A 23,954-nucleotide genomic window follows, 5' to 3' on the forward strand; every position below is an offset into this window, starting at 1 on the left:
TTGTCTGACTTGGCTCCGGTCAAATTAAATTCATTGTTGTTTTCTTGTTTCGCTCCAGGCGCCAGAACCGGATCTGGAGAGAGGAGCCGAAGAGTGGGAGGAGTAGGAGGAGGTAAAGCATATATACAGAGGGGAATTAGAGGTCCCAGTTAACACCTGGAGCCATGGGGAAAAAAAGATGGTTGATTCACATGCAAGCATTGTGCCATACGGTACATCACAGTGCTTTTCAACCACTTCACTCCAAAGGATAGGTAGACATCACCTTAATTCCTCTTTGGCTATGAATGTTGCTTTCCCCCAAAGCTTTTCAAGGTTTACTTACATTAGCATATTATGTAATTTGCTGCAATGAGAGAAAATGCCTTTGAAAATGTGCCCGTTTCTTCAGCTTGCAGATCATTACGCACACTATGGGCTTCACAACAAAAGTCTTTTCATTGCAAACTGCAGGGTAGAATCTGATTTCCTAAAAGCTATTGATTGAGAATGGAACAGCTGAGGAACGGGAGTGGAGCAATGAATGGAGATAGTAGATCCTCACTTCCACAGTTCTCCAGCTGTGAGCTCTACTGCAGCCCAGTCTCAATGGGGGTATGTAACATCTTTCATAGGATTTAAGAGACAAGGCTGTCACACCCACATGTGTTAGTCCTTATAGTTTTGAGAGGGTTCACTTCATACTGAGGACGAAAACATAATAAAAACTGTCTGATCATGTGCCTCGGTTTACACTAAATGGCATCAGCATCGCTCCCTCATGTGTTTTCATCAGAACATCAGTGTCCCATGCTTCAGTATCGTTCAACTGCCATATTATTTTGCAGCCGTAATGCAGCAGAGATGTCAACTAACTTAATATCAATAGGGTTAAAACTCAGCCCTCGCCACCCCACAACCTTCAGACAAGGGTGGGAGGAAGGGCTGTCATATACCTTGGCATTTATTTAGAACCGGCATCCAACATGACAGATACCCCGTCTGGGTCGCTTATCACTGAGGGCTTGCAGAAAGGTTTCGCCTGTCTGTCTGGCTCCTCTTCAGTTGTCCCTTAATTTTGCTCCGTTTCTTCAGATGCCCACCACATTTGTCAAGGCACTGCAATAATTATATGAGTTATGCAAATCTGCCTCTTGTATGAACAATGGATTTCAGCAATACAATATTTCTTGATTAGGTTAAATGGTGATAATTGTGATTAATGCACAGCCCAATTTTGCCAGCAGTTGATGCAAATAGATATTTCAGTGCCATGATGATATCCACAGTAGCTGTCTGCATTCTGTGCTTTGAGCTAAATTAACTTTATAATACGCAAGTGTGTACCCAATGTAAATACTAACATACTGACAAACTATGAAGCAGATGGGCCAACCATAGTCATTGTCATAGTTTGCCAACATTTTATGACCATAATAGATGGAGTTTTAGATATGTTACTGCCATGAATTAAAATGAAGTCAGTATTCAAAATACCACCAGACCAGAGAAAGGGTGGGAGTTTTAAATGATTTTCTCCTTCGCCATCCATTCCCCCTTCTTTACCAGCCACATGGTAAAATGAACAGTGCTGGTACACTATTATCTTTTAATTCTTTTCCCTGCTTATTAGATTGTTCCAGTAATCTGTCAACTGTTACATAGTCGGGCACATGTTACAGCAAACACCTGGAGGCAGCTGATGCCTCAGTGGCCAGATTGTAGAAACCAGCTGCAGGTGCTTCAAGTATCTCTTGTATCATTCAATTTGAACCCTTTTCCCCCCTTCTTGTTCATTTAAAAACATTTTTTAACTTTTGCTCAATAGCAGTTAATTAGTTTGCATTATTTCCCAAAAGAAGAGTTATGTCTATTAAGATTTTTTGCACTGCCTAAACTGGCAATCCAAAATCCACATATATTCAATGTAATTGTACACTATTGTTGATATATGCATCGCTCTTGATCTATTTTATACATTGATCTGTTTTTTTGTTTTCTTTATTTGTGCAAGTCTCCCCTATCCTTTCCCTGTGGAAAAATCATAAAGTGTGATGTGAAAATTAGTGAAACACTAAAATTAGTGTTTGGACAATAGACTTGAACAAGACTCAAACAGCAGTTGCATTTAATTTCCTGTGGAGAGACACTTTTGTCTTACCAAGAGCACTTTAGAAAGCCTACTACTGCATTTTTTACAATTAAACTCCATTCCAGTGAACTGTCTCAGCTGCCACCCAACAGATTTGGGGCATTCAGAGAGCTGAGTCACTCGCTGAACTGAAGCTGGGCCAAGAGGGGCAGAGTGGGGGAAAGCCCAGGCCCTCCACCACTGCAGGATTCACTGCTCATTACGTACAGGGTTTAGTGGGTCGAGCCTGTCAAATAACCTGGTTGTCGGTGCATGATTTATTGGATTCAAATCGAGTCAGCCGGAAAAGTCAGGCTATGAGTGTTGATATTTGTCATGAGGGGAGATATACACTCTGGCAATATAAGTGACCCAACTTGCCTGACCTGATTAGAGGGAATTTGTGTAACTCTTGAGATGTAGCATTGTGTTAGGAATGTTCTCAATATTGCAGCCAACGGGCAAAAGCGTGCGCGTTCACTGAATTGTACTCATGTCTGCTGCATGTTGGTGCAATTCGTTGGCAGGTGAGATTTGGCTCTTTTATAGTCAAGCACAAGAGTAATGGGTCAAATATGTCATAAACTGTTCACATCTCATTATTTTCATCTGGATTCAGAACAATGGTGCTTTCAATTATTCTTCTTAGTGGTTTGTAAAATCCTTATCAAGTAAGTTGTGTCACAACAGTATATTTTTTCGGATGTTTGTGTGTATCAGTAACTTGATTAACATAATCCAGATAATATTCAACTGTTTTTGAGCTCTGAATTGTCAACAGCTGGAGTATCACATTTTTAGTAAAAGGTCCTTTTACCTTGACTTCACAAAACTTCTGACCTCTTTCTCATCTAATACTTTAAAATGAAATGGACCTATTAGTTATGTTTTCAACAAAAGGGGAAAAAATGTTCACGGCATTATGTTGATAAGTTACCCAGGCTGTTCCTAGACAAGTAACATAGTTAAAATAATTAAAGAAATTTGTAAGTAAGTTAACTAATTTAATGTAAACTCATCCGCTAGGTATAGGTAATTGCCGTAAATCACTTTTGCCGCTTAAAATATGAAATTTATCACTATATACCATCTGGCTACACGGCTATACACAGCGTTCCTTCACAGCGTTGCCTATTTCCTCCATGACAGTCTTGGTCACCTCTCATGATATTCACACAGATTCATCCTATTTTACCCCCCATTTCCTGAACTGGCTTCCTGTTGGTATCCAGAAAAGCCCCCCCCAAAAAAAACCACTGTATTGACTGCTATTCTCACACCACTCCAAACCACTCAAGACCCATGACAAAACTTAACACCCTCACAAAAGGTTTGCAGATGATGTGTTTTACACCCGCTTTGGAAAGATAATGAAAGCAAACTATCAAATAGCTCTGACGCACTAAGGAACACATATTGGAGAAAAAAATAGGAGTTACAACAGATTCGTCTACTATAAATTACCTTTTAATCCAGAAAATTATCCAAAACTCTCTGCAATCAGTTTTGAGATTTCAGGAGTCACTGGGTGGAATCTTTGGTGTAGCCTCCCAGTGACGGCTCCCTAACAATTTTGATTTAAAAAAAAAAAAATCAGTTTGGAGCTGATTTTAAAATACTTGAGATATTTCTTCATAATACTGTGTCATTTTAAAGGAAACAGAAATTAGTTTTGAAGATAAATTTAACGGGTCACCCGTTGGTCGGGTCGGGAACCAATAGCGTCCGAGCATGTCCGGGTCATTTTAAAGGTGAAGAAATTAAGTTTATTAGATAGCCAACTAGTTTATCCGCTTCAACCCTTGTAACGGAAAAGACAGTGAAAAGAAAAAAAGACGATGACTAGCGTGCATTCCAGGCTGCGTGGACGGAGGAATTTGCATTTGGATCTGCGGTATGTCTAATGTGCAATGATAAAAGTGCATCAATAAAATGGTCAAATATACACTTTGAACAAATCCATGCAGCACCAGAGGTCACATTGAAAATAAGACATATTTAATTTATTATACGGTGAAATACTATATGGCTCTCAATGAAATATTTGGCTTTTATGGCTCTCCCAGTCAAAAAGGTTCCTGGCCAAGGGTGTCAAACTCGTTTTAACTGAGGGCCACATCAGCATAATGGTTACCCTCAAAGGGCCACATGTAATGGTAGCAGTATAAATGCAACTGAATATAACGAAATGTAATGTAAATTAAATATAACGTCGCCTTAATGTTAAATAACTCTAAATTTATTACTCATTCAAATCCAAATGTTACATAGGCATTCCCATCTCTCTTGAAACAGTCTTCAATCTGCATCGGCTTTTCTCTTCCTGGACATTGAGGGATCATTCGTATTTCTCAATTACACTTGTTGGAAATCGCATCGATGTGGATGCACTTCTATCTAATGCCGGGATGCCGTCACTTTGCTGGTCACATGGTCGGCATGAATTGTGGGAAATGTATTTTATGTATTTAATGTTCTCGCAGGCCACATAAAATGACGTGGCAGGCCACATTTGGCCCGTGGCCCTTGAGTTTGATACATGTGCTCTAGGCTTTTGTACAGGTGAAGTTCAGTTTCAGGGGTCGCATCAGACACTGCTTTTAGAGGAAAAAGTAAAACAGGACCTTGATTTTTTTCTCAAAAGCAACTTTGACCCATTCTGCTGGTACTATTTACAAGCTGGAGTGTCCCAGAGGCAGCCTTCACTGAGACATGTAGAGCACTCCCAGGCTTCAAACTGGTTGTTGCACCAGGACAAGAATTTTCTGGTGAGAATTGCTGTTCTCTTCTCCTTCTGATGCCAATTTGTCAACATCTCTCGGGGTGTGTAGAAGATATAACAAGTGTTACGCTGCCAGCATATATTTGATATCCAGTGTCCTCAGGCATTCGGATCTGTTACTGTATCACAGCTAAGGGCTCAATGCAGTCAGGAAATCCTGGAATTTTTTGCCTTCGGGTGACTCAAGTTGTTTGCCAAGAGGTGGCTGCTCTTGTGTTAGGCTAAAATAAGGAAATCTTCCCCTCGACGTTCAAAGGTGCCTCGGAACTGGATGTTGCTGTGGAAGTCTCTCTCACTCAGGATAAAGATGGTGAATGCTAAGCTCCACTCTGCTGTGACGGCACCATAAAGATGAAAGCTTTGAATGCATGAGGAATATCGCAGAAATGTCATAGTAGTTACGCTGCAATGCATAAAACAGAGAAATAGTAATCCTGTTGAAGTGATGTATCTGAATAAAGACTAGAGTAAATCTGACATAATTAGACTTTAAAGGTGAAGACAATCAAGCCCCTTAAAGGTCAGACTGATGTCTAAATCTTTTTACAATTATTCTTCAAGATTCAAAGTGTTTATTGTCATATGCACAGCGTGGAAACATGTTTCCCTGTCGAATGAAATTCTTACTTTGCTGTCCACAGTGCATTTGGATTTGTATTGGCATAAATAGGTATTGTAAACACTATTATAAATATGAATGGTGTTGGCCGTGCAAGTAAAACATTGAGTGCAGCTTGGTGTGCAACTCACAAAGTGCAGATGCAACAGTGAGAACAGTTTAAATGGCAGTAGTTCCATGTGCAATGCTGCATTTAAAGTGCAAAAAAGAAGGATGAGTGTCAGCTGTTTTGGATTCTGATGGCAGCCGGGTAGAATGAGTTCTTCAGTCATGTCATTCTACATTTCACACTCTTGCATCTCCGGCCGGAGGGTAGGAGTGTGAAGTCCATGTTGAGGTCCTTAGTGCGTGGTCCTCGGCGATGGAGGCGACTCTCCTCTTGACTATGCGGTGGTAGATGCTCTGCAGAGAAGGCGGTTCTGGTGATCCTTTCTGCAGCCTTTAACACTTGCTTCAGGGGTTTGCGGTCCAGAGCAGTGGTGCTGCTGTACCACATGGTGATGCTGCTGGTCAGGATGCTCTCAACAATGCAGCTGTAGAAGTTCTCCTTCTACAGCTTCCTCATCTCCACTATCATCACCTTGGTCTTGTCTGTGTTGAGGGGTGAGGTTGTTGTCCTCACACCACTTCATCAGACTGGCCATCGCCATTCTGTAGACTGTTTTGTCACTGCTGGGGATGTGTCCAATCACTGCGGTGTCGTCTACGAATTTCAGGATGACGTTGTCCTCATGGGAGGCAACACAGTCGTGGGTAAACAGGGTGTAGAGAAGGGTTGTCCAAACTTTTTCCACTGAGGGCCACATACAGAAATGTATAAAAAGGACTGGGCCACTCACTAGTGGTCAGGTATATAATTTCACCTCTAGTGTATTAAAATGAGTAGAATCAAGAAAATTTTAGTTAACTATGCTTTCTAATTGAATATGGTTAAAGTAAAAATAAAAGCATATATCACAGCTTTCTATTGATGGATATTCATTTATTTTGTTACCAAAAGGGTAAATGTAATCTGCAGTGAAATAACAGTTACTCTGAAAACCAGCAGACTGAGAGACATGAAATAGCTCACAGCAACATCAATCTCTTCAATATTCAAAACAGAACACAAAAAATGTATAACAAGGTAATACAGTGTGAAGAGATTTAACTGCCCAAATTAACAGGACCATGTCTAACATTTCTATCTTGTAAATTAATATTTATAAACCAATGGAAAATGAGTTAAGAGTAAAGCAAGTTGGAGTCGATTTTGTGGAGAAGTCTGCATCTCAATACAAATTATATTGTTTATGAGTAGTCAATAAAAGTCTTGGGCTGGGTCTGCTTTTTAGGATGGTTATCCCCCTTCACAGCTCCATGTAAAGCGGAAAAAGAAGGGACAAGGGGAGATGGGTGAATTTCAAGCTTGTCTATGCAAACGATTTTTGTTGAGCTTGGTAACACATCAACTAATGTTTGTGAAAAAAATGTAATCAACATTAGTTGACCGAATTTATTAGGAACTATGATTATTAACACATGAATGCTGTGTAGGCTTAGACATTTTTTAACTCACCTATAAAGGGAACGGCATTGCACTCAATGTGCACAGTGATGCTGCGCTTTAGATTGAAGGATGGCTGGCAGGTCAGGAGAGAACTTTGTGGTTGAGATACAAAGGACATCACGGAGATGGCTGTCGGTCATTGTTCTTCTCAGTCTGCTATTGTTCAGACTTAACAGAGAAAATGTTTGCTTACATACGTATGTTGACTCATCATGCATTTTGCTTGGCGTCTCATCAGTGGAAACTTGGCCTTTACCAAGCTCTGGTAGAAGTCAGGGAGGGAGAGAAGCTGGTATCGATTCTTCAGAGAATCATCACACTGCATTTTGATGAGTTCTAACTTCAGACTCTCTTCCACTTCTTCTGCATTCATCAGGAATGGAGTCCAAAACAGCCGGTTTTCTTTGTCAATGTTAAAAAAATGCTTGAAGCGTCGACTGAATTCTGTCTTAAGAGATGTGATCACAGACACATATTTCTCCTTTTTGTCAGAAAGGTTGGCAGATTTGATTTCAGACAGCATGGGGAAGTGTGCAAGATTGTAGTTGTGCAGTTGCGTCTCAAAGAGACGGACCCTCACGCAGAATGCTTTCACTTGCGCATACAACTGTGTAACAAGCTACTCTTTCCCCCGTAGACTCTTGTTCAGTGTGTTGAGATGATCGGTAAGATCAACTAAAAATGCCAGATCTGCCAACCATAGAGGCTGACTCAGCTCATCGAGAGGTTGGTTCTTCTCTTTCTCAGGGAATAAAACCGGTGCAATACGGCACCACGACTGAGCTAGCACACTTCGGAGTGGTAGAGTAGGTCCCCGTATTCCACCTCTACATCTGACAGGAAATCCTGAAGTTGTCTGTGGTTAAATCCTCATGCTCAAATTGTGTTGACAGTTTTCACAACAGTGTTCATCACATTGCTAAGCTGGACTACTTTGGCACAGTGGGCTTCTTGGTGAATGATACAGTGCATCTTTACAGCCTCACCTCCGTTTTCTTGCACCTTGATGCACACCATAGAAGGCATTCCTTGGTGCTCACCTGTCATAGCTGGAGCCCCATTGGTAATAACTCCACACGGCTTTTCCCATTGAAGTCCCATCTTGTCAATTAAAACCGACACAGCTTCAAATATGTCCTTTCCAGTTGTTGCGCCTTTTAGACTCCTGAGCTCAAGCAGCTTCTCCGTAATGCAAAAATTATCATCAACTCCCCACAAAAAAATTTACAGCTGTGCGGTGTCTGTGGCGTCTGTGCTCTCATCACACGTGATCGAATCAAAATCAAAAGCACAGGCTTTGTCTGATACTTGAGGTTTTATGTTGGCTGACAAGTCTTCGATGCGCCGCACAACTGTGTTTCCGGACATGCTAATGTTGTCTACGTCCTGCAGTTTTTCTGAGCACATTATTCGCACGACCTTTGTGAGGCACTGTTTAATAAATTCACCATCTGAGAAAGATTTTCCATGTCGGGCGATGAGTTGAGCTACTTCATAACTTGCCTGTGTGGCATTTTCTTGTATTTTCTGAGCACGAAAAAAATACTGCTGTTGATTTTGCAGGCTTGCGGTCATTTTTTTTTACTTTATCTTCTCTTCCAACACCAGTGTAAGAAGTGTAGGTCGGATGTTTTGTTTTGTAGTGTCGTCGGACATTATACTCTTTCATCACTGCAACAGTTTTGTTGCAAATTAAACAGACATTGGCTTCTTCCCATTGACTTCTGTAAAGAAATATTAATTTCCCCATCCTATCTGAAATTTCCTGCTCTCACTTGCGATTTTCCATTTCTTTGGTTCAGCTATTTTTGGTCGTTGTTGGCAATTTTTATTTGAATTCTCTTGTCAGGAAACTGTCTGGTTCAAGACTGTATCGCCACCCTGTGTTGAAACTAAGAAGTGAAATGCAGTCAAGTTTCATGTGTGAGACATATTCAATTATATTTTTAGAATTTGCTGCAGGCCAATTAAGAATGGGCAGCGGGCCACAGTTGGCCCGCAAGCCGTAGTTTGGACACCCCTAGCATAGAGGATGGGTCCCCATTGCATGTGTGACTCAATTCTGTGTTGTGGGTGGGGATCTCAAAGCGGGCATAGAAGATATTGGGGTTGTCCCGCAGGCTGTCTGTGGTGATGCCGATGCCGGGGATGGACTTGTGGTCCAAAATGGGCTGCTGGCCTTGCCACATCATCCCAGGATCAGCAGTGGAATAGAAGCCATCCAGCTTCTCTCTATACTGCCTCGTGGCTGTTCTGATGGCCTTCTCCTGTCCGTATCTAAACGCATGAGAGAGCGTACGCAGCATGCTGCGTACCAAACTGTTAAGCCAAACCTTCAGCTTGGGGAACTTCCTGACTTGTATGGTGGGCACGATGTTGTCAACACAAGTGCTGATGTATCCAGTGACATACTCAACATACTCCTGTACGCTGACAGAAGAGTCCTCCTGAGTGACTGTGGTCGAACACATTCCAGTTGGTTGAAGCAAAACCTGATGCCCTCTTAGTCCAAGTTTGATTTATCTGGTTACGGCGTTTGTTTGTTTCAGTCTCTGTCTGTACATGGGGTACAGAAACAGAGAGATGTGGTCTGCTTGTCCAAAGTGGGGGCAGCCCTGTACACGCCACGGACGTAATTGTTCACGTGGTCCAGGGTGTTTTTCTCACGGGTGGGAATGTCCACTAGTTGGTGGTACGTAAGGAGAACGGGCCTCAAGCTGCACCGGTTGAAGTCGCCAGCCGCGATCACAACGTCATCAATGTGCGCCGTTACCTGCGCACTGATGACGTCATGAAGCTTGCCCAGCGCTGCCGTGGAGTTAGCCCGTAGCGGGATGTAAACAGCGGGATGTGAACAGCAGCTAATACTCGGTTCTTATTCCCTCGGTAAATGGACGGCAGTTAAGCAGGAAAAACTCCACGTCTGGTGAACAGTACTTGCGTACAGTGCACGGAGTGGGTCTTCAACTGAACTACGTATTGCGGGACATTGTCCGGGGGACAGTGGGGTCCGGGGGTGGTTTCACGCTGGGTTGTGATCCTGGTACACAGGTCGTTCAGATTGTTCTCGAGGGACCGTCAGCTAGCAGGGGGCTAGGTAGCGGTGGTCGGCTCGCTCGGGCTTTTAGCCTAGCATGTAGCATGAAGGTGGTGTTAATGAAAATGATTTTTTTTATTGCTAAACTAAATGCAAAACACTATCAGAAAGTGGAAATAATTAGAGAAAGAAGAAATACAAGATTTTTAGCTGTAATGGGAAGGCAGCAGGTGAAGGAGATATGTAAGGCGATGAATGGCTGGTATGATGTGGCAGGCTTTTGTGCAGGGGATGTAACTGGAGAACAGAGACATAAGGGAAATTTTGAAGGTCACAAAAAGTAATTTTAGTATTCACAATATTCCTCACGGGCTGCCCAGCAAGTAGGCAAAGACTGTATTTGTCTTTGCAATTAGGCAAAGAGTTCAATTAAGATGAAACTGATGTATAAAAGATGTGTAACCAGATTGGATTTAGATTTGAATCAGAGGGAGGGACACACTCACAGGGAGTTTACTATCTCATGAGTATTAAACATCTGACAATGAGGTTCATATAAATAAAAGATTCATACTAGTTTAGGACAATAGCAAATTAAATTGGACCATTTTTATGGGTGATTTCCAATTATTTTAGAGCTGTACGGCAAAAATGTCAGGGGTGACTTTTCCGACCCCTGATGTTTTAGTCTGTCTTGCTGATGTTAGTGTAGTCCCTTAAAAGTCAACTTTCTGTTGAGTCAACAAGAACTATATATGCTGTAAGTTTTCCTTTACGGTTTGAAAATGTTTGTTTCTCAGAAATTATGTATGACTCAAAACTTAACCAAGTCGACTGTAAGAACCTTCATAATATAGACAGGAAGAAACCATGTTTTTGTGTATACATATTTTTTTTAGCTATTCGTGATTTCAATGCCATGATGGCTATAGATGCTTGATGGAAAAGATTTAAAGAAATATGTAACAAAAAATATGTGAACCATATTGAGAATCTGTCAGCTGCCTAAGTACATTTATCTGCAGAATTCTGGAAACACTTTTATACTTGCCATTACCATCAGAAAAACTTGTAGAATCACTGTATTCCATTTTCTGATTTATTAAGCACGTGCAGAGATTTCATATGAGTGCCCCTCGATACATTTCTCAAAGTAGTACACACATATGAAGGACTGTACATTATCATGTATTTAATTCATCCATTTATTACAATTTGAGGAAACAAGGAAGGTTAAGGAGGGTCACAGGAAGTTAATAAACACTCCTGGATTAACATCCAATGTTCTGTGTATCTAGAAAAAGATCACTCAATATGATATATAGTACATGATTTTCTTAGATGATTGATGGAGGCGTAAATTATGTTGTTAAACATAATTTATAATTAGCATCGCCAACACTACCTCATCAAATGTAGAATCTCTAAATAATTTTTTCCTAATGACTGGGGTATGCAGACCAAAATATTGACTTGGTGACAAAAATTTCCTGCATCCTTCAACTGCCAATCGTGAACAGCAGTGACAATATTCATCACATTTCCTTTGATTCCTCTCAGTAAAGAGAGGAATTAGTGTCGAAAAAGCAGGCTGCCCCAATCATTGGAGAGGAAAGGGGGGGCTTTGTGTTGGAGCGTCCATCACTCCATATCACCCACCTTGTCTCTCTCTCCCCAAGGCTATTAGGAATCATAGCCCTCTCGCCATCATTAGATTAACTCCTGTGGTCTGCCAGTGTATGCAGGAAGACCAAGCTCATTACCCACACTGCCCCATTTTACCACCGGCACAAATGCCCTTTTAACTTGTAATATGAGTCTGACAGAATCATCAGTGAAACAGTGAGAAATTGGTGACCCGACTCCACTGTCTGCCGCTATCTATACTCTACACCACCATATGATTACCCAGTCAGATTTAGACTGTTTGGAAGAGGCAATATTTCTAGGGACGTATCAAGCACATCAGTCCCTCCAGCTTCAGCCAGTAGTGCATGACGGCTGGAGGGAGTTGGTAGACAATGATGCACACAGACATTTGTGATAATAGAGTTCTTAATGGAGTAGATGCATAATATTCAGCCATATTCCTACCACAGAAGTGGCTTTGGTCTCTTTGGAAAAAAATAACTCTATGGCCTTTTAGTCCCTGTGGAACATAAATGAAATGCGTGCTGTTATCCTGAGGAACGCAAACAGGGAAACAACAACACAAGCATTTATGTAATCAGGCAGGAAGCAACAAAGGAAATAATCAAGCACATAAAATGATGAGCAACATTAATTATCTAGATCCTTTCATTATTGAACTTGTTTGATAATATTCATTATCAGCTTTTAACATGGCCAATGCCAAATTAAATATAAGTAATGCTTCTGGTTGTTGGATTTCCCTTCAAATAAAGATTTAGTTTTTCATGTATGTGCCACAGAAAACCCTTGTTTATTTCAGTAAGGGGTTCATGGCAGATAACAAAGTGTAGTTGTCCAAAGAATCTGAAGTTGTTTTTTCCCTTTGTCAGATAAGGGACAGTCAAGTTACAAAACACTCGGGTGTGAAATTGTTTTCCTTTATTAAAAGCCTTAGACCCATGAGGGACTGTGGAAGTCACTGTAAGAAGTTGCCTAAGGTTTTGCCTTCAAAGTCTGCCTTATAAGATTATATTTTAAGAACTGTAGTAAGTCAGTGTTGAATAACTCTTTTTCCAGAAAAACATCAAATAACATTGAAATAATTTACAGGAGCCTCTGGATTTTTTCCACTCTTGCAGATACGGGCACCTCTTGAGAGAAGCATTCTGGGAACAAGAGAGGGTAAATCAGTTTCAAGCTATTACTATTACATCCAACTATGTATAACTGCTGAAAAATGCACATTACTGCATCTTTCTAATCTAGAGTGCTCAAATTGATTCAGTCATTCAGGCTTCCGTTGATCCACCTCTTAGTTTTTGGCATCCAACTTGATTTAACTTACCGGCTTTCTCATCATGGACCTAGGGACAACTTCCATGTCCAATATCCACATCTGTGCAGTGAGATGGGAAAGGGGCAATGTTAATACTGTATTGCATCAGTTAGCAAAGCAGGACTCGCTCATGCTCCTTTTTATGGTAGTGGGCCATTATCAGAACAAAAGTGAGTGATGAAAATATGAAGGATTTCCAAGGAACCACACTACCTCACCACACTACCCCACAGACATTTGCTAGACATGTAAGCCACAGAGGAATATGTTTTTTTTCATCCATGGAAATTTCTTTTGCATACTTTTATCTTGCACAAAGAAGTTTTCACCTCATTTTTTCCTGAAGTCAAACCCTAGTGTTTTGCTGAAGAGTTAGAGGAAGAGTATCTTAATAATAATAATCTGAAAAAATCTCAGTAACAGAATGATTGTACAGTTACATTTCACTAAATGTGCAAAAAGAAAGCTGACAGATTGATCTCTAAGCAAAAACCTATATTTTTCCTTCATGAAGAGTAACAAATAATTGCCCCACGGCCTGTCAGTAAGAGAATACTTCATTTTCTGAATAGCCGCATCCATCGTCTGCCGCTTATCCTTCACTCAGGGTCATGGGGATGCTAGAGCCTATCCCAGCTGTCATCGGGCAAGAGGACGGGGTACACTCTGGACTGGTCGCAGGTCAGTCGCAGGGCTACATATACAGACAGGCATTCACTCACTCATTCAGGGCATTTTCCCCCTTTTTTACTTTATGTTATTGGAATGAAACCCAGAGAGACATGCCAGACAGAATGTCGGAATGCTCTGAATCCCTGCAGGTTTAGTATCAAAGGGTGTTTTTCAACTTATTCCCTTGTCTCGTCAAATAATTGTTCAAGTAAAATAGAAAACAATGGTTTCAAAGGTCAAACAAACAGTGGAAGAAACAGAGTAAGCTTTCAGGACCGATGTGTGTTAGTAGGGGAAACTTTCTATGTAGTTGATTTTGGATGTTCACACAAATTTGCTGTATCCCTATGCTAATGTAATCGTAATAATAATAATAATAAAAATATTAATAATAAATAAATAAATAATAAAATAATAACCATTCTAATAATAATAATAAAAATATTAATAATAAATAAATAAATAATAAAATAATAACCATTCTAATAATAATAATAATAAAAATATTAATAATAAATAAATAAATAATAAAATAATAACCATTCTAATAATAATAATAAAAATATTAATAATAAATAAATAATGAAATAATAACAATAATAATAATAATAAAAATATTAATAATAAATAAATACATAATAAAATAATAACAATAATAATAATAATAATAAATAAATAATAAAATAATAACAATAATAATAATACATTTTATTTCAGGTGCATTACTCAACACTCAAGGACACCATACACACGTGATATGTCTGGACGTACACATATGTACGTAATATATATGCATAATGTGATGATATTATCGCTTACATATAAAACAGTCAATTGATGAAATTAGGTTATTATTTTGTGACACCAATAGTGATATAAGAAATGAAAAATGGAAAAGCTAATTTTTATCGGACTGTTTTCAGATCAGACATTGCAACACTGAATGATAAATCAACAAATATCACTCTTCAGAGCCATGGCTTTTTTTTTTTTGCCATTTTGGTGAGATGTTTGCTTTTTAACATACCTACATAAACAAGGACATGCAGCACGGAATAGGACCATTCACAATGATGGATGCACTAAACAAAAGCCAGAAACTTTCTACATTGAATAAAAAACAGATACTCAAAATTACTCAGTATTGACTGTACTGGAGGAATATACAAGGTCACTGAGTCTGACAACAGGCTTTGGTTTTGCTTCTTCAAATTGCACTACTCTCACACATCCTGAACACATGTCAGGAATCAGTCTGTCACCCTCCTTTGTATCCAGTCTGTTCCCTTGACATTGTCTGTAGCATTATAGCATGTGTCCAACATGGTTTTAGAAATTATTTCCTGATTTTTAATGCTTCACTTACCATGCATAGGAATACATACAGTGATGGCATCAAAAGCAGGAATATGAGTCTAAAGAAAATGACCTGCTTCCAATGATGTACCAAACAAAAGCTCAATTAGAGGCTCAGTTTCCATTTTATCTATACAATATGACAACTTGAGATCAAGTTATTGTCCACATAAGGCAATCGTTCTAGTTTGGGTCAAAGCCAGTACAATAGTAACTCATTAAAATGGGCATCCCTGTGCAAAATTGGATCTGAAAATGATTGTTGGTTGTTCTTGCTGGGGATTGAAAACACAACCTCAGTCTATTTTTCTTTGCTTACCTGAGATGCATCGTAGAAACTCATTTCTCTGAGTCTTTAACGCATTCACTGGCCGCTTCCTTCGTCACCGAGTCTTTGGGGTAGCTGAGAACAGAAAGATATCATGCTGAGCGAAAGGCATGCAGAGCTGTTAGTGGAAAGAATTAGGTAAAACTGAGTGGATAATATATTTACCGGGAAGAGAAAATAAGATGCTGAGGTTAAGTGATGGTGCAAGGATAAATGTTACTATTATCTGTCAGAGTCAGTAATCTCCTGCCTGGAGAAGAGGTTTGTGAGTTTAACACATCGAACGGAGAGGAGATCTGCATGTGCCAAGACTGCACAAAAACACAATGGATTTGTTGATTAGGCCTGCTGATGCGAAGAAGACCTCAGACATTTTAAATATCACATTACCAGCAACAGTCACAGACCAGGCCACTTGTTTTTCAGCCTGTCTATTTCTTTCTCTCAAATTAATTTGAATGAGATTCTACAGGAATGCCTCATTCAAATCTGACACAAATGTATAACTTTAAACTGACAAGGGAGATTAGAAGTCAATGTCTCTTTGACTTCATCAAGCGCAGCTATGGTCAAAGCCAAATAATTCACCTGCTGATTAGAGTGCAATTTTACATAAAAATGTCATTGGATAAAACATGGTGAAATGATTATGATCATCTTATAACATTATATTAGCATAAACACTTCTGTGGCATTTAATCACCAAGATGTAATACTAGAGCGTGTGTTTGTTTGGAAGAACAAAAGCAGGGATTTTGCCCTTTGAAGAAGTGTTTTTGTTGTGTTCTAAACTTTTCTTTTTCACTCTTTGGTTTCCATTTAAACCACTACTGTGGGATATCAGTTGATGTTGACTTCGGCGATAGCAATGTTTACTCCTCATCACCGCTGCCTCATGTAATCTAGATTCCGATCTCACTAGCTGGGGAAGGATAGAGCACTTTCGCTTGTTTTGGCAGCACCTGAATGACGGATGCAGATTTGAACATATGTGATTTACAGGCTGGAGAGTAATGACATAATGTATCATATTTGGGACCAGGGTTAGACCTGAACTTCACCATCCTCTTGCTGCAGTGGTCAATGTCTTAGTCAAAATGGTCTAGTAATGCATGACTGCATGTAGAAAATTGGAAAAAGAAGAGAATATCTTGTGAGAAATTCTGACTCAAGCTTCATTTAATGATATTTTGGGATTACATTAACACAAAAATCGTTGTTACATTGCAGTCTTTTAGGAGACGCTTTTATCCAAAGCGACTTACAAAAAGTGCAATTCAGTTGTCTATGTGATCTTCTTCTTCTTTTTCGTTCGGCTCTTCCCGTCAGGGGTCGCCGCAGCGAGTCAACTTTCTCCATCTAACCCTATTCTCCGAATCTTCCTCTCTCACACCAACTACCTTCATATCCTCTCTCACTACGTCCATAAATCTTCTCTTTGGTCTTCCACGAGACCTCTGACCTTCTCCCCAAAACATCAAATATGTGCTATTCCTATGATAGACTCATTTCTGATCCTACCCATCCTGGTCACTCCTAAAGAGAACCTCAACATCCTCATCTCTGTAACCTCTAGTTCTGCCTGCTGTCTTTTGGTCATTGTAACAGTTTCTAGTCCATACATCATCGCTGGTCTCACCACTGTCTTGTACACCTTTCCTTTTATTCTGGCTGAAAGTCTTCTATCACATAGTACCCCCGACACTTTTCTCCATCCATTCCAGCCTGCTTGGAACCGTCTCTTCACCTCTTTTCCACACTCTCCGTTGCTCTGGACTGTTGACCCTAAGTACCTGAAATCCTCCAGCTTCTTGATCTCCACCCCCTGTAGCCTCATCGTTCCACCCGAGTTCCTCTCATTCACACACATATATTCTGTCTTTCACTTTCATTCCTCTTCTTTCCAGAGCATACCTCCACCTCTCTAGATTTTCCTCTACCTGTTGTCTGCTCTCACTACAGATCACAATGTAATCCGCAAACATCATGGTCCATGGGAATTCCTGTCTAACCTCATCTGTCAGCCTATCCATCACCATTGCGAACAAGAAGTGGCTCAGAGCTGATCCCTGATGGAGTCCCACCTCCACCTTGAACTTCTCTGGTACCCCTACAGCACACTGCACTAATGTCTCCCAGCTAGCATACATGTCCTGCACCAGTCTTACATACTTCTCTGCCACTCCAGATTTCCTCATATAATACCAGAGCTCCTCTCTTGGCACCTTGTCATATGCTTTTTCTAGGTCTACAAAAACGCAATGCAGCTCCCTCTGACCTTCTCTGTACTTTTCTATTAGCATTCTCAACGCAAATACTGCATCTGTAGTACTCTTCCTAGGCATGAAGCCATACTGCTGTTCACAAATGCTGACTTCTGCTCTCAGTCTAGTTTCCACTACTCTTTCCCAAAACTTATTTGTATGGCTCATTAACGTTATCCCTCTGTAGTTGCCACAATTCTGCACATCCCCTTTATTCTTAAAAACAGGCACCATCACACTTTGTCTCCATTCTTCAGGCATCTTCTCACTCTCTAAGATCCTGTTGAATAATCTAGTCAGAAAATCTACCGATACTTCTCTGAGACACTTCCACACCTCCACAGGTATATCATCCGGACCAACTGCTTTTCCACTCTTCATCCTCTTCAGTGCCTTCCTCACTTCACTTTTACTAATTTGTGCTACTTTGTGGTCTACGATAATGCCCTCTTCTACCCTTGCCTCTCTTTCATTTTCCACATTCATCAGCTCTTCAAAGTACTCTTTCCATCTTCCCATCACTCTTTTAGCATAAGTCAATACATATCCCTCTCTGACCTTAATCACCCGGACCTGTTGTACATCCTTTCCATCTTTATCTCTCTGTTTCGCCAACCTGTATAGATCCTTCTCACCCTCCTTACTATCCAACCGAGCATACAAGTCATTGTACGCCCTTTGTTTTGCCTCTGCTACCTCTATCTTTACCTTTCGTCGCATCTCCCTGAACTCCTGTCTGTTCTCTTCAGTCCTCTCAGTATACCACTTCTTCTTCGCTAACCGCTCTCTCTGTATCCACTCCTGCACTTCTTCATTCCACCACCAAGTCTCCTTATCTACTTTCCTTCCAGATGATACACCAAGTACTCTTCTACCTGTCTCCCTGATAACACTAGCTGTAGTTGTCCAATCATCTGGAAGCTCACCCTGACCACCCAGACCCTTTCTCAACTCCTCCCTGAAAACCATGCAACACTCCTCCCTTTTCCGCTTCCACCATTTTGTCCTCTGCTCTGCCTTTGTCCTCTTCATCTTTCTTGTCACCAGAGTCATCCTACAACCCACCATCCTATGCTGTCTGGCTACGCTCTCGCCTACAACTACTTTGCAGTCACTGATCTCTTTCAGGTTACCTCGTCTATACAAGATGTAGTCTACCTGCGTGCTCCTACCTCCGCTCTTATAAGTTACCCTATGTTCCTGTTTTTTCTGGAAAAAGGTATTCACTACAGCCATTTCCGTCCTTTTTGCAAACTCTACCACCATCTGTCCCTCTGCATTCCTATCCTGGATACCAAATCTGCTCATCACTTCTTCATCCCCTCTATTGCCTTCACCAACATGTGCATTGAAGTCTGCACCAATGATCACTCTCTCATCTCTGGGAATATTCTGCATCACTTCATCCAACTCATACCAGAACTTCTCCTTCTCTTCAGAGTCACATCCCACCTGTTGGGCATAGCAACTAACAACATTGAGCATCACACCTTCAATTTCCAATTTCAGACTCACAAGTCTATCTGACATTCTTTTCACCTCTAAGACGTTCCTAACAAACTCCTCCTTCAAGATAACTCCTACTCCATTTCTCTTCTTGTCAGTACCATAATAGTACAACTTAAAGCCTGCTCCTAAGCTTCTAGCCTTTCCACCTTTCCACCTGGTCTCCTGGACACACAGTATATCCACCTTCCTTCTCTGCATCATGTCGACCAACTCTACCTTTTCCTGTCATAGTCCCAATATTCAAAGTCCCTACTCTCAATCCCAGACTCTTTCCTTTCCTCCTCTCTCTCTGCTTCAGAACACGCACTCCTCCTCTTCTTCTTGTTCTTGTTCTTCGACCCACAGTAGCCCAATTTCCATTGGTACCCTGTAGGTCCTCAGTACCAATGGCGGTCGTTGTTAACCCGGTCCACGACCGATCCGGTATGGTATAGTTATGGTTGATTCGCATGTATGGTTTTGGCAAAAGTTTTACGCCGGATGCCCTTCCTGATGCAACCCTCTGCATTTATCCGGGCTTGGGACCAGCACAGGGAGACACTGCTCCGTGCCCCCCCAAGGCAGGCTTGGAGAGACACGGGTCAGTGCCGCCCTGAGGCTGCATTTCAGTTGTCTATGTGATAAAAGCAGCTTATGGGAAATTTAGCATCAGGATGTAAATCCTGAAACTGCAGGTAACTACTTGTATCTCTGCTTGAGTTAAATCCACTTGTAAGAGCTTGCTAAATGTCCTAAATATAAGGCCTTTGTAACCATAACTGTGTTGATTTGATAGGTGTCGATGGATTTCAAAACAATCCAAATAATAAGCAGCATGAATGCCGAATGTGGATTTGTGTTGGCAGGAAACTAAAGAAAAGCAGCCATAGCTTGATTGTTCTGACCAAATCTGAAACGAGAAATTCTATCGCCCAAGTACCTTTTGAGACACTGGGTCTGACACCTAAATCTAGCTAAACACTTATGAAATGTAGGAATGTTACGTTGCAGAGTCCCCTTCTGTGAGAAGACCTAGGAAAGACAAAACTGTCACAGTGGTCATAAGTGGTTTCCCAGCACACAGCCTTATAATCAGTTCAAGCGTGAAATGTGACATTATTCACACCACATAATTGCTTTGTTTGTCTGTGGATGTCGAATGCTGTAATGAGCTATATGGACGGATCCTGCCGAGGGGCTGAGAATCTGAAGGGCACTTGGAAAATGACTCATTTTGTCGGTCCCTATCATGTTGTAGCATTGGACACGGACCTCCTGCTGTGGCGCCATACCCCCTGACATGTGGAGGTGTGTGATATCCAAAGGATGATGACATCTAAAGCAACTTATTCTCAAGCATTGTGCAGATCCCTGCACATCTGAAGCAACTGCTGCATCTTAAAAAGAGATCAAATGTATTGCTAAAACCTGAATCTCTTGAGAGATCAAGAAAGCAGCCAGGGAGTAAATCAATGTTCTTAGCATAGCGGCGAATAACTAAGCGAATAACTTAACTAAGACTGGACAGGGAAGGATGAGTTTAAAGTTGATGCTTGATTTGGTGAAAGCACAAAAAAAGTGTAAGTGACCTAAAATGAAAAATTAATGATAATCAGAGCCTTGTAGCCTGTTAATCTCATTTAGGCTCTTATTTAGCACGCATAACTAGCCATCGGGTGATATTTTAAGATTGAATACTTTAAGAAAAAGCCCAAATCTTGACATGAGAAAACACAATCTGGAGAAGGTTACTGTCTTTTCAAATTGTGCCGGTCCTGTGCAAATAAAATAGATTTCACAGTTGCACAGTCAAAAGATAACTGTCAGATTAATCCTAATGTGATGAAAGAAGTATAGCGTATATTTATTAAGAGGGACAACACTTGCTTTTTTTTTTTTTTGAACTATTCTTTTTTTTTTTTTCCTTTTTGTCTGATGCCAGGGGAATCAATTGCCACAGTTTTCGATCAAGTCTCAGTTTCCAAACTGAAAATCTCATATCAATGAGTTTTCATCAGTTCTGCAGTACATGCTTGAATAATAAGATATTAGCTAACAAACACATACGGTTTTCACTTCTCTGTTGGCGTAACCGTTGAAATACCCGTGTGAACCTGATGAGACTAAACTGGTCCACTTTTGTTTTCAAAACAAACCTTGTTCTTATATCTTTTTTGTAAGGTGGCGTGTTAAAGGGAGAAAGAAAAGCCTTAATCCATGAGTCCGCAGGCAGGCATGACCTTGAATAAATTGAAATCTTTTTAATGCAAGTAGGACCATTGGACTGGAATACAGAAGTAAAAGTCAACACTGAGCACAAACAACGTGTGAAACATTTCTCGGTGATGGTCCCATCTGACAAAAATTAAGGTGACGGCTGACACAGGTCGGCATCATGTGGGCGGGTCGTACGGCGTGGAGCACAAAACCCCCCAAAAAAGACAGAAAATGAAATCGAAACTGACAAGGAACAGACAAACTACACTGCTCGAAAAAATAAAGGGAACACTTAAAAAACACATCCTAGATCTAAATGAATGAAATATTCTTATGAAATACTTTGCTCTTTACACAGCTGAATGTGCTGACGACAAAATCACACAAAAATGATCAATGGAAATCAATTGTATCAACCCATGGAGGTCTGATTAGGAATCACACTCAAAATTAAAGTGTAAAAACAAACTCCAGGCGGATCCAACTTTGATGTAATGTCCTTAAAACAAGTCAAAATGAATCTGTGTTGCTTCCTGAGTGGATACTATGATTTCACACAAGTGTGATTGACTTGGAGTTACATTGTGTTGTTCAAGTGTTCCCTTTATTTTTTTGAGCAGTATATTAAAGGAAATGGGGAGTAAATAGAAACGGCTTTTAACGCAAAACTATCCAGCTGACTTATATAAATAAACCCAAACAAAGCACAAACTGAAACGGATTCCTGAGACAAAAGCCCATCTGAAAGTCCGAACAGGTCTGTGAGAAGGCGTCACGGTCCTGTGGAGGTGACAGGTTACATAACTGGCAACAAATAGAAGAACACTTACGTCTTGACACGGCTGATGAAATGCTGGCGCAGGACAAGAGCCAGTGTGGAGAGAAACACGATTGTGGTGCACATGTTTCCTGCAGCTCGGCACTAGCACAGGGCTAGAGACGCAGGGTTAAAGTCCACCATCCATTAGGACGGCCGCTGTCCAACAAAATGCACGTTATCCAGGTGTCCCTATATCTCTCTGCCTGTCTGATTGGATCAGGAGCATCAGAGGATTAGTCAATCCCGGATTAGAAACAATGACACGGTGTATTATTGAGTCACAGCGAAGCAAAACTAAGCCATGATGTAAAGTGGGTCCTCCTTCATTGCATTTAAATTCTAACCAGTGTATATAGATCTGTGTGTATTTTGATTGTGATCAATTTTGTTTGCATTTTATACTTTTTGTTACTTCTGTGTTTTGGATTCTGCTTTCATCTCTCCATTTATTTTCACCGTCTTTGTACATTTTTGAAAAAAACATTGGGTCGTTGAAATATTATACTCACTAGATTGGATTTCCCAGCATCTCTTTTTTTAACAGAGGCCACCCTGCATGTTAAAATAAACAAGAATTCAGATTTTTCCCTTTTTTATTAGCAATTTCTATTTTCATTCTTCCAAATTGTTAAGCAATAAATACCCGGTTGTCCTTTGTGTACTTTATTATTGTTACCCTCCAATACTCGGCACATTTCAAAGGATTGCTAAAATACAACCACTTGTTCAGATATTGATCACCCTGCCTCTGAAAACCAAAATGGCAAGCTGTCAACATCAAAAGTTTCACTTCAAGAGGATGGCTAATGATCCACACGCACCCGCCCTGAAAAAAGACACCGTATGAATACACAAGGACACAAGTGAAATCCCAACCCGCCCCTTTCTGTGTCTCATTAGGCCAAGGTTGTATGTCTTGCAGACAGCAGAACGTGGAATACTCTGAAAACAGCAGCGACATCCTGACAACCCCATCTGTGACTCTGCTGCCACTCTGTCATGAAACCTCTCTGGTGCACGAATAAGACAGATGGAAGTTCACACAAGTGGCTGTCAAGAATGTCAAGTTGCGACGATGTGGCTGTGCATCTCATTTTCAGCTTTAGGACACGCTCATGCACCCTAATTGGACGATTCTTCGGGTCTTCTCTCAAGTGTTAAGCTGATCGAAAGCTACGGGAACTTGTCGTTCGCCTAAAAATCAGGGGGTTTAAAAGTCATGGAGCTATTCTTTGTGTTGACCTGCATGTTCAAGCTGGCTTAGCTATAGTCTGGGCTCTTCTGGGTAAAGAATGACGGGATTTCTTTGTTGTGGGTATCTGATTAAATGGAATAAATGTAGTTGGTGTTTTTCCGTGTTCATTAAGTCAGCAAACTATGTTTAAAGAGGAATTAACACTCCGAACCAACTGAGCTGAAGAAAATGCTTGTGGATTGTATCGCCAATTGGCAAAGGTCCGTATTTTGACTCTTTTGTTTCGTTAACATGCACCCCATTCTAAAATAATGACATGCTAGAATTTTGCTCGCACTTAGAATACTTATGATATATCTAGCCTTCCAAATTTTTTTTGTCAGCGTAATTTAATTTGGCATTCTAAATCTATCTTTCAGGTCTCGCCTCAGAATTAAGATCCCAGCAAATCATGGACCTTAGTAATCCTGGAAATGGCAGAAGTATACAAATGCACCGAAACCATACAAAACACATGCATACTAATAGGAATGAGATGATATTGAAATA

The 23,954-nt window shown here is 40.6% G+C and overlaps 1 long non-coding RNA gene across 1 annotated transcript; it reads right to left on the reverse strand.

The window, feature by feature from the left end:
* Positions 1-12,005: 12,005 nt before the first annotated feature.
* Positions 12,006-22,409, reverse strand: LOC147228081 (uncharacterized). Its single transcript, XR_015106886.1, has 4 exons — positions 22,221-22,409; positions 15,413-15,496; positions 13,075-13,125; positions 12,006-12,895 (listed from the first exon to the last, which is right to left on the reverse strand). It is a non-coding gene; the product is annotated as an uncharacterized LOC147228081 (long non-coding RNA).
* Between the last annotated feature and the right edge of the window lie 1,545 nt (positions 22,410-23,954).

Source organism: Fistularia commersonii, chromosome 12 (genome assembly GCF_037954325.1).
Source record: "Fistularia commersonii isolate RoL2024-O1a breed Wild chromosome 12, RoL_Fcom_v1.0, whole genome shotgun sequence".
NCBI lineage: Eukaryota > Metazoa > Chordata > Actinopteri > Syngnathiformes > Fistulariidae > Fistularia > Fistularia commersonii.